General features: G+C 44.6%; 1 protein-coding gene across 25 annotated transcripts in view; it reads left to right on the top strand.

Moving 5' to 3' along the window:
• The window catches only part of celf5a (cugbp, Elav-like family member 5a), a 172,993-nt gene that overhangs the window by 129,248 nt on the left and 30,898 nt on the right, over positions 1-12,847 (top strand). The window lies entirely within an intron of this gene.

Genomic DNA, 12,847 nt, shown 5'->3' with positions numbered 1-12,847 from the left:
CTTGCAGGTTTTCTGCATCCTCTGCGCCAGAAGTCTGCATGCCTGTTGTAAACCGTTAACACAATGAGCAGAAGCAAAGCTTTTTTCTACAGAATGTCTTACATCTGAGAAGTTAAATCTGGAATTGAACATAGTTTAGTTTCAGCTCAGCTGGAATCTGTCCATTTGCTCCCACACATTTCTAAAATGCAGTCTCCCGTCTCTCTTAGTTTGTCATCATGCAAAATCAATCAGCTATATTTCATTTTTTTAAATGTAATGTCCTGTGTCTGAGAACATTTTTAAAGTAAAAATTAAAAAGGGATTCTGCAAACCTGCAGGGTTTTATTTAATGATCTCAACGTGTTTACATGAAAATCCTGGAAGAACTCTGAATGTTGTCTCTAAAACTTCCCACAGGAAGCTGGATTAAGCAGAGAGCACTTTACAAATGAGTCATGGGGATCAGAGAAATGCTTGTTCAATAAAAAAACAACAAGAAATATTTTCAGATGCTGGATACTTACAGCACCCGTCTGCAGAAATGAGAAAAGAAAGAAACATTTAAAGAAAGTTGGTAGGATTTCTGGATAATCAAACCCCTTTATGCATTAGCAGTCTTCTTTGCAGACCCTGATCCAGGGCAGCTTCACTGCTCCGCTGCTGCCCTTAAGCAAGCTGCAGTCAAACCTTAACTCACCCCTGAACCCTGAGAACGTCAGACTGTCGACATTTCTGAGAGGAGGTTTTTCTCACGAGGAAGAAAACATTCGTTGATGTTTGATGTTTGATTCGTTTGTTGATGAAGCTAAGCAGGATCTTCTTCCTCCAGTTCTCGCCAGGCGCTCTGTGGCTTCTGGAATCCAAATCAAATCACTGTAGTCCTGCAGACGGATGCAGGCCTGCTCCACCTGAGCTGACGTCTGCGCGGATGTGCGCTCAGATGTTGTAGAAACATCACTGGTATTTTAGCTTTCAGGCGTCTGTCATACACAATTCTCCCTGAACTTTGAAGTCACGTTTCTTGTTGCCCTCAATGGCTTTCTATTTCTTTAGATTTATGTGTCCATATTAATTTCTACTGCTGGTGCTGCCATCCTGGACATTTGGAGTTATTCTTCTAAAAAATGGATGTGAAAACCAAAGATTCTGTTAAGAGATTGAACCTCTGAGCTCCTTTATTCTCTGTCCTAGCCTGATTTGGAACGAGGTTTCCCCGTTGGGTCATTTAAATCATGGTGAGCTGAACTCTGTATCGTAGCAACAGTAACTATGGTAATAGGAACCTGCGGAGGGTCAGCACGATGGCTTCCTCTTTAGGCTGACATTATTTTTAACATCTACAACGTGTTTATTGATTACGGTAATGTCTCCGTTGATGGAGAAATGGGTTCTGTTTCCTGTGCTGCGTTCTTCAGGTCAGACTGGATCTTCTCTCCTGCTTTCTAACTGTTGGCCTCCTCAAACGAACCCGTTTGTCTGTGAACATTTCATGTGAGCTTCAGTTCTCGAGGCACAAACTCTGCAGGGACTTTTTAATTGACAATAACTAACAAGAGGCAAAGCAGCGGCCCTTAAAATGATGAATTAAAGTACTTTCAGGTAATCCTTTGACATACGGGGTCATGCTGACAGCATTTATTGATATCTGCAATGCAGAGACACATCTTCCCCTCTTTTTCTGATGGTATTTCAGCTAAATAACCAACAAAGGTAGAGTGATGAATGAGGTGCACTAACAGGAATAGCATCATATTGTCTCAGCAGGACTGTTCGCTGCATCATGAAAATACCAACCTTTGCTTAGGCTGTTTGTTGACCTGCATGGAAGCAAATGGATGTTTGGAACCAATATCCACAATTTACTTACCCACTCTGATTAAAAAAATTGTGTTCTTTGGTGTTTTTAACATGTTTTTGTAGCATTTTCTGGATAATGGAGGACATATATAAAGAAAATAAAGTTTAAATATGCATTTCTGAGTATTTCTTTATTCAAATTGTTGTGAATCAGGAGAAGACAAAAAAACTATTTGAGAAAGATCACATTTCTGACGTAGAAAATACACTGGGCGGAGCCACACGCTCCATGCTCCGCCCCATTCTGATGCATCCACCTGCAGACAAACAGATCCATGCACGTCTTCATTTTCTTTCGAATCTGGATCTAAACTATATTGCTCGCCATTTTTGATGCACCGCTAATGTTAGGTTGGGGGTGTGAGGGGCTGTAAGCTAGGGGTAGAGATTGGAAACAGATAGCTATAAACGGCATCATCATAATGAAAAGACCACTGGGAACACTTTGAAAACAGATCAGAAGATGGACATCATCCACCCATGGATCACATGAAAACTGAAATGCACCTTTAAATGCAGCAAATGCAGCCTTCTGTTTGTGATTCGTGTTTTTCAGTGTTATTCAGTTTAGATTCAAAGATTTTATTCATCTCTGCAATGATATTGACTTCAATTAGTCAATATGAGGTCCAGAAAGAGACTGTTTGTGAGATTACAGATCTGTGTTTTTATATTTTGTCATGGCTGTGTTTCATATATTTTTCTGGAAAAATGAAATTCTCCTACATTATCTTTTCCTGTCAGGTTTGTGTTTCATTCTTTTCATGAATTGATGTTTCCTAAAGCCGAGCCTCCAGCACACTCGCCGGACTCTGGTCTGCCTTCATGGATGAATCTGCAGGAGGCATCATTGTGTGGCATTTAACAATGCTGCCTCACAGCGGGGTTTTTCCCTCTTTAGATGTGCCTGGCATGTTTTCCTGAGCCTCTGCGGGGGTCTCTAGGGGCAGGCTTTCCAGGCGCTGCTTACAGACATGGGTGTTAGGGTAATCAGTGGCTCTAAATTGACCATACGGACAGTAGTGAAAGCATGAACATGCTTGTTTTTGGGCTGGGGTCTTCAGGGCTGAACAAAGACGTTAAAAGGATTGGAGGGGCAGAAAGGAGCAAATCTGTGGAGGAACAGTGAGATGTTCAGCGTGGTTTGTATGTGTGCATTTTTAAACTGTAGCCTAAGCACTGTAATGATGCTGGGACAGCCTAAAACCCAGACAACAGGCCTTAAGCAGCATCCTGTAGAAGGAAAAGACTCAGGTATCTTTAAATCTGTTCATCTGTCCTGTTACTGATGAGAGGCTTGTGAAGGTATATGTATATGTAAGGTGAAACTAATGTAATGCCCTCAATTCTATTACAAAAGAGAACTATTCAAATTATTCACAAAGCTAAATTTAAAGATCAGACTTTTCATTAAGTCAGGTTTATTAAAACTTAAAAATGTAATTGAATTGCAGACCTTATTAGTTATGTTTAAAGCCAGAAACAGACCTGAAAACTTAAAAAAAAGCTTTTTAGTTTTACTGCAGGAGATGAAACTCATAGGAGAAAATTTGATTTCAAACAACAGATTGCTCAAACAACACTAAAGCAAAAGTGTTTGTCTATAGCAGGGGTAAAAATGTGGAATTCCCAGGAGAATCAGTTAAAAAGTTGTCAAAATATTATTCAATTTAAACGGATGTATAAAGCTGAACAAATAAGTTTGTACAAACTTGATTGTTGAATGGAATTTTTGGAATGTATGTATTAAATGAATGGAATGTATTTATTTTTTATTTGAACTGTATTTGGTGAAACCTGAGCACAGGTGATGGTGTGGGAAATGTAAATATGATGAAATGTTTAAAAGGGAGCAGACAATTATAAGAATTGTATTCTTCAAGTCTGCTCCCTTCTAATCATGAAAATGTTCAATATTGTAAGACAAACATGTAAACATATTGGACATCAATAATTTTCATGAAAGGAACAAATAAATAAATGAAATGAAAGGTTCACGGGACACAGGTCCTCATGAGCATGACCTCTCTGTAGTTCAGCCAAACTCGCCCGCATGGAAGCACAAACCCAGTTATTCTGAAGTTCATAGTTGACTTCATGTCGAGTCATTATTAACATTTTTGACAGGTTAGGACACGATGACCCGTTCCTCTTTGACCTGACCTGAGTAGTGATATATGTCAGAAGTCAGAACTCCCCCTTTGGTCACCAGCAGGAACTGTCTCCAGATTTCTAACCACACTTCCTGGATGCCTGGACACCTGACTCTCATTCACTCAGTCAACCACAGCATACTTAACCCTTGTGCTATCTCAGATGACCCCACCCTTACTTTGACGTGTTATTTCTACTATGACAAAGGTGGATAAAGGTGGAAAGATTTCATGTAATCCATGGACACCAGTGAAGTTCAAAAAACATTGAAGAAAAAAGGTTCAGAGCACTGTCTAGTGGGTCTAGATGACCCAACTCCCAATGGTAAAGTGCCTAGGATAGCACAAGGGTTACGCACTGCACTGAAATCAGTTCAGTGTGAAGTACTGTATTCTGACCATCCTGTCTCTCTGATAAACTTATACCTGTTATTGACCCCTGCCTGCCTGACTCTGATTAAGCTTTGTGGACTTTTAGCTGAGCTAATAAACCTGCTGCATTTGGATCCAGCTGTTTACCTGTTTTTATGACAATGTATGTCAGAAGAAAGTTTTAATTAAAAGAGTGGAAACCGTTTTCCAGCTTTTACTAAATGAAACAATTTAAAGACAAAACTCACCCAGCTGTTAAAAAAGTTTCTAAGTCAGTCCAACAACAGTGTCAGTCAGAGTCTGAGGAGCTTGGAGGGGTCCGATTCGTCCAAAAACGTCAAAATCTCACCTGAGGATTTTTAGACTTGTGTAAAACACAAGGTCTTCTCCAGAATGTGAACATGCAGTCTTACTGTGTTCTTAGATACCCCCCATGCATTTTTCATCAAATGCTTTTGCTTTTTGTACTTTACTACCCACCCCCCCCCCCAGACTTCCTCTTTTTTTTTGCTGACATGGCTTTTCCCAGCTATAAGCCCTTGGCTTTGTTTGCTTCACAAGAGGAAGCATTCCTGCAAATTTTGGAAATTGAGTTCTTGTTGTTATTTTAACACCCCCCCCCCCCCCCCCCCCCAAAAAAAAAAACAAAAAAACAAAAAAACACACACAAAGAACCACACACTAAATTCTATCCCATAATCCCACTGGCAAGAATAAGGATTTCAGGAAGTTAAATTGGTCTGTTGACAACCTCCAAAACTGGAAAACAGTTGAGACTCCATGGATTGAGTGGATCTTCTTAAATTATTCTGAGCTGAAATTCAAATTTCATTTTGTTTTTGCCTTCAGCGATGCCTAGACAGCATCAGAAAGGTCAGAGGGAATGAAATGCTCACTTTAAGGCTTGTCAGGTTGAAGAAGACATGGAGGGCTGGAGGAAAAGGGCCTTCTACCTGATGTGGAAAATGAAAGTCTATCTCTTTTTTTTTTACTATTTTAGTTTGACAATTACCGTCCTTTACCTAAACTGCAGGAAAACAGTGTGTCGCTGGATGTGTGACTCAGAAGGAGCATTTTATGCACCAAAACTCACAAATGAAAAGAAATGTTTATCTTAAGAGAGAAGTTCTGCAGCCGAACATCTGGATACTGATGCAGACTCCGCGTGTCTGTAATCCCCAATGTTTCAGACATTGAACTGCTGCAGTTCATGCAGCATGCTGTTACAACAAACACCTACAGTTTGTGATCACACCTGAAAAAAGCAGATAATCCTTTTTAGATTCATTTTAAGGATAAGGTATCTGATTGGGTCACTTTGGTTCCCAAATCCAGAAGGTGAACATAAGGTGTATGGAAACCAAACTGCGCCAGACCACACCTGAACGCACCAGACCGCACCTGACCACACAAGATCGCACAAAACCACACCAGACGTCACCTGACGGCACCAGACCAGGCCAAACCGCACCAGACCAGGCCAGACCGCACCAGACCACACCTGAACGCACCAGAGCACACATGACCACACCTGACGGCACCTAACCACACCGGACCACAAAAGACCCCACCAGACCACATCTGACCACAAAAGACCCCACCAGACCTCACCAGACCACACCTGACCACAAAAGACCTCACCAGACCAGACCAGACCACACCTGACCACGCCAGACCCCACCAGACCCCACCAGACCACACCTGACAACAAAAGACCTCACCAGACCAGACCAGACCACACCTGACCACGCCAGACCCCACCAGACCCCACCAGACCACACCTGACCACAAAAGACCCCACCAGACCTCACCAGACCACACCTGACCACAAAAGACCTCACCAGACCAGACCAGACCACACCTGACCACGCCAGACCCCACCAGACCCCACCAGACCACACCTGACCACAAAAGACCCCACCAGACCACACCAAACCTCACCTGAATGCACCAGAGCACACACGACCTCACCTGACGGCACTTGAAAACAAAAGACCACACCAGACCTCACCTGACCACAAAAGACCGCACCAGACCACACCTGAATGCACCAGACCACACCTGAATGCACCAGAGCACACACGAACACACCTGATGGCACCTGAAAACAAAAGACCCCACCTAACCACACCAGACCACACCTGACCACGCCAGACCCCACCAGACCACACCATGACCACAAAAGACCTCACCAGACCAGACCAGACCACACCTGACCACAAAAGACCCCACCAGACCCCACCAGACCAAATCTGACCACAAAAGACCCCACCAGACCACACCTGACCACGCCAGACCCCACCAGACCCCACCAGACCACACCTGACCACAAAAGACCCCACCAGACCACACCTGACCGCACCAGACCACACCTGACCACACCTGACCACAAAAGACCCCACCAGACCACACCAGACCTCACCTGAATGCACCAGAGCACACACGACCACACCTGACGGCACTTGAAAACAAAAGACCCCACCAGACCCCACCAGACCACACCTGACCACAAAAGACCACACCAGACCACACCTGACCACAAACGACCTCACCAGACCACACCTGACCACAGCTGACCACAAAAGACCCCACCAGACCACACTTACGGCACCTAACCACACGAGACCACAAAAGACCCCACCAGACAACAAAAGACCGCACCAGACCACGCCAGACCCCACCAGACCGCACCAGACCACACCTAAACGCACCAGAGCACACACGACCACACCTGACGGCACCAGACCACACCAGACCACACCTGACGGCACCAGACCACGCCAGACCACACCTGACCACAAAAGACCCCACCAGACCACACCTGACCACAAACGACCTCACCAGACCACACCTGACCACAGTTGACCACAAAAGACCCCACCAGACCACACTTACGGCACCTAACCACACGAGACCACAAAAGACCCCACCAGACAACACCTGACCTCTGAAATTATTTGTGCGGACAACCGCATGACCACAAGCACACTCAGCCTTTCAGATGTCACATGTTGTAAGCATCACTGTGTCTGCCAGAGGCACAGAGTGAATCCATGATCACTGGTTTGCCCCCCCCCCGAGATGGAGAGGACTCGTCGGAGGAGGACGGGCGCTTCCTTCGAACGCAGCTTGCTGTTCCTGCGAGGCTGCTGCTCATTAACACATTACAGTTTGATGTTAAGCTCTTTGGCCCGATTAACACGCCATAGGGGCTCGTGATGCAACCGTTACCAAGCACGACCCCCTCCTCTGCCGAGATGTTTGTTTGCTGAATATGTTTTGCATTTCCACATAGCATTTTGTTCTGCTTTCAGCAACACAAACTCTGGGTGTTCGGGCGCGCCTGCTGATGCAGTTGCTTGTATTTGCAAACGTTTCTGTTTATCTTAAGTAAGCGCAGTTTATTTGATTTTATAGATGCATTTCTGTGCATCTAGGTTTAAATGGAGAGGCAGAGGAGTGTTAGGTGAAGGAGACCGTTTCAGTAACACGTTATGGCCTCACATCCACTGCTTTACATCATTTTTAAGCGTGACTGACAGTGGTGAAATCAAGTTATTGATGGTCAGTTCTGCTACCAAAAGGATGACGTTATCACATGAAATCAGGCTCCTTCCTGTGCCTCATAGATTGGAGAAGCAGGTCTAAGGAAGACAAACCAAACTAATGGCTGACGAGGTTGCAGAGATGATGCCTACCATTCTACACAAACCACATGCTTTTCCAGGGTCATTCAGACGCTGACTTCTGCAGAAACACGGAGCGAGAGTGAGAACTCTGCTGTTGTTTCCTTCATGGCTTTTCTGAGCAACAGCTCTGTACTTATGAGGAAAGCAGCACTAATAAGCCACCTCATTAGAGTGGGTGCATGGTAGGCCTCCACGCTTGGTGCTGTCAGCTCAGTGGGCCAGAATGCAAACAGCTGCAGAAACAATGCTTTCACACCAGGATGCTGATATTTTGGGGGAATTTCTAAACAGACTTTTGTGTGAACTTGTTTTTTCTGTTTTAGTTGACGACCTGCTGGAGGAAGCTGAGGTCGAGGTTCTTCCAGCGTAGACAATGTCAGTGTGTCAGACTTTTACAGGACTCTTCATTGGAGATTCATTGTTTAGGAGTCCAGTAATTGGAACATTTGAGAATCATTGGATGTGCAAACACAACTCTACTTTGACCCCTATGTATGTTTGGTGTTTATTTGTCATATGAAAAATCAACAGCTATCAGAAGAAACTTATTACTCACTAAAGTAATCCAGAGGTACTCATTGCATGTAATAGTGGGACCTTTAAAATACATAACACGTGACAGTGGCATTGACAGGGAGGTAGTATCATATTTGTACCTTTTGTAGTTATGGATCGATTATTAATCTGTGAAGCTTGGATCGTTTCAGATCGATAAGTCGATTTTATCTACCCAGGCCTAATGGGGTTGATTAATTTTCTGTTTCTGTTTTGTTCTTTCTGACTCTGGAAGGCATCCTGCTCATTGCAAAAGGATAGCAGGCTCATGAAGCTGCCATGTTTCATTCTGTAAAGTGATTTTGACTCTTTCCTTCATTCGGTGGTGTGGAAGACTTGTGGAGCAGCTCGCTGTAATAAGCGGGATCCTTCCCCTCCACAGCCCCTCTTCAGCTCTTATCTTTGCTTCCAAATGACAAAACCTGCATGGCTTCTGGAGGGCCCCTGTTTCTGCCTGGATGCTATCTCCTGCAGCTTTAATATATTTATCCATTCATTATTGTTCCTTTTATCGGCTTGCTAATATTGTTCATAATTTGTCCTTATCTTTCAGCCTGACAGTCAAATTTACTTTCAGGCTCAGCAGACAGATGGAAAAATGACCTCTCCCCGGCCCCTCCTTCTCCACGTCCTCCGCTCTCTTCATCTGTCTCTTCTTCTCCAAACTCCAATCAAACATGATGACAGTCCACTGTATAACTAGTTGTCATGGCAACCTGGCCATCCTTCTGAAAGTATTTTTTTTTTGTCTGCCTCAGTATTTCCCCTGCCTCCTTCATCCAGCTCTGAAACGCCAAAAACCAGAAAGCACTTTGGAAATCCTTCCTTCCTTCATGTCGCCATCCTGGGAGCCACTCGTTTCTCTACTCCAGTTCCCCCCATTTTCTCCATCATGTCACCAACAACACCAACATACTTTGGAGCCATGGCCGGCAGGACTGCTGCAGCTTACTCTAAATGACAATGTATGACTCTCCATCTATGACTCTCTGTATAGGACTCTTCAACTCTTTCACTCTCCGTCTGCGACTCCTTGTTTATGACTCTCCGTCTGCAACTCTTCATCTATCATCTTTATCTATGATAATCTGTCTATGACACTCTTTCTCCTCCATTTGCTTTCACTTAGCTTTCCAAGAGTTTGTCTTGCTTTTTAGTTTCCTAAAAGAAACTAGTTATATTGTTGCTCTGCAAAGTCTTCTTTGAACTCCTCAGAAGCCCGCAGTGTAATCATGAAGCGTGGTGTAATAAAGTCTGCAGTCCAGAGGACTGAGGAGCAGGAACGTGCTCCTCATGAGAAACAGATTGTAAAGCGTCTCGCTGATACGAGGAGATGCTGAGCTCATGCACACAACAAAAGTCATGCCAGGTTTCATCCACGCTCTGGAATAATCAGATTATGTCACGAAGATGGCATTAGGGCTGCACGGTTGTGTAGTGGTAAGCACTCTTGTCTTGCAGTGAGTAGGTCAAATCCCTGCTGGGTTATTTTTTTGTGTACTTGTGTGGCTTCCTCCTATAGTCCAAAAACATGCTTCAGATAAACTGGTGTCCTTTACGTTTCAGTCCCAACTGCCCTTATGGGTGGATACAGGCCGTCTATGGGTGAAAAATGGTCAAATCTGTACAGGATTTGCAAGTGCAGTACAAAATATGAAGGTCACACACCACTCAGTGAACATGTAGAGAAAAAAGGTTTATGCACATTTATTCTATGTTCATGCTACGATTGACAGGTCGTTGTGAACACTTCTACAACACGTAAGGGTGAGTAAGAGGCAAGTGGGCGAGACACAGGCATATGGCATGGATTTTTCATTTTTAGAATCCCCCAAACCATTAGGCCTGTTTGTGTGATACATGCATGCTCCTTGCTTTAGCCTGCCTTTAAAAAAAGAGGAAATTAGACAGAGTGTAGTTTGTGTGGGCATCTTACGCACTTATGTATCATGTGCACACCTCGTGTGTGCAGGAAACAGTACTCACACCCTATTATTGACTAGAGTGTGGCGTAAGGTCGCCGTACGACAGCATCACCTGTACGTCAGTGTGTGTAACTCCCATTAGCCTTACGAATACTTCATGATTCACTTACCACATGCATCACAATGCAAAGTTCCATTTTCCTGACGTCTCTTGAGGTGGTCATACAAGCCTCGAGAGAACTGCATAACACACTTGTGTTCCCCTAAAGATGCAGCCTCTCCTCTCTATGACTCTCAACAGACACGGACAACCATACGGCTCAACCTCCCATGTAGGTGCATAGGTGCATGTGGCCAAGCCTTTGGGTGTGAATGGGTTCAGTTGTTTCCCTGTTGGTTGTGTCCCTTTAATGGACAGGTGAAGTGCAAGTTGTACCGTACCTCCACCTGTCCGTGTCTGTGTAGACTCCAGCATCGCCGTGACCCTGAACAGGAACCAGCAGGTTTTTTACCTGAAATCATCAGCATCACGGGTTTAAAAGTTTTGGTTTACTTCTAAATTTTCTGGAAAGTTTGACTGAAAAAAACAGCAAAATGTTTCGTTCATTAGTTTCAAGCAGGACCACACAGAGCTTTGTGGAAGCAAACACCCATCTGGATTATCTGCAGTGTGTTTCAGTTTGTAATTCAGCTGCAGTTAAACCAGAGATTAGCAGGAAGTACAACTCGCAGCCATTAAGCAATCAGAGTGACTGAAATCCGATCAAATGACGGCGTTTTGGAAGCTGCTCTGCAGCTGGTGAATCAAGCTAGTAGCTCTCACTCGGGGATGTGTGATGTTTCCGAGGAAAAGTCAATACAGTGTTACAACATAGTTAGCACAGGAGGGTGCACTCATGTGTATAGGATGTGTGCGGTCACAGCGGGGGAGCTGTTATCTCTAATCCTTTGAATCAGGGAGTCGTTTTTTCCCCTCTTTCCTCTCATTGAGTCTGTCAGATGGGTGTAAATGACCGCCAGTGTTTTGTCTGCAGCTTGTGTCTGTTTGTTCGCTGTCTGTGCTGCACGGTTGCAGATAAATAAGATAATGTTCGTATCACCGATGGAGACGAGACCTGAATTCCCAACGGCGTATTTCAGTGGAGAAGTGCCAGAGCCACATGGCAGATAGAAAAGATGGTGCAGATGATCAGGCTATGCTGGTTTCCAAAGCCAATTTCCGTTCCACGCAGCGAATGCCGCCTCTGTCTCGGATGCACATCTTTTCTAAGTATTGTAAAAACATCATCACACCTTTCTTTCCGCTGAGGTTGCCACCATATCTGTCAGCCTCAGTGCAGAAACAGAGCTAAGTGTTGCAGCTGTAGGACGGATGGCATGCCAAGGCCCCGGGACACCGTGTGATTCTGAGCGCACCTCATAACAAGCTGATAAAGGTCATGCATAATTACAGTTGCTTCTCTTCCACTCTGAAGACAAACCACCAAAATAATTTGTGCCTCTTTCTGTCTTTGTATTGATCTGACAGGCTTTCAATAGCTTTAGCCCCACCCACCACTCTTGAGTTATCTTCGGATGCAGCCGCAGAATATATTTCTTCCCTCCAGCAGAAGCAAGGATCATCTTGGCCTTTCATTTTCCAGTTCAGGGCTTTTTTTGCAGATAAATGCTCTCCAATCCGCCCTGACAGATGTCACATTGCATCACTTCCCTTTTGATACGTAGCCTCTGATCCTGCCACTTGCAATAAGGAGCCAACACCAGGGACGGCCGTTCCTAGACAACGTTCTGACATGGAAGATTATTTCAAAGGTGCATCACTGACGGTGCTGAGCGGTGGAATCCCAGTCGGATGCCACGTTTGGGTGGAGTTGGTGCCATGCAGGATGCCAGAATGAGGGCTCGGCTTTGCACCGGGTCAGGGGGCGGCACCAAAAAGCTGGCATTAGCCAATACCTCTGGTAGCGGTTTGTTGTGTTCACAGCAGGGCTGTTAGTCCCGCCTGTTACCCTCCGGTGCGGCTCCACGGGTCAGAGTTGTGGAAACAATCTTCTGCTGCCAGCAGAAAGACACTGAACTGCAGCATTAATCATCCAGTGCCAGAGTGCATCAGTAAACACCGCCTGTCAGGTCAAGGTAAAGATCAGATCCCACAGCATTTAACAGTACTCAATAGCATACAGGCTATCTATTGAAAAGTCAGCGTTATTCATAGCATGTCTCCCAGCCCTCTCTGCTCACAGGAGAAACGTGCCATTGTTCACTGAAGAGCACGCTGAAATATTTCTCTGGCTAGCAAAAAAACACTGGATCA

Source organism: Oryzias latipes, chromosome 4, assembly GCF_053564925.1.
Source record: "Oryzias latipes strain Hd-rR chromosome 4, Olatipes_Hd-rR_3.1".
Classification (NCBI taxonomy): domain Eukaryota; kingdom Metazoa; phylum Chordata; class Actinopteri; order Beloniformes; family Adrianichthyidae; genus Oryzias; species Oryzias latipes.
Note: the sequence above shows the minus strand (reverse complement) of the source record. Positions and strands in the feature narration are given on the sequence as shown.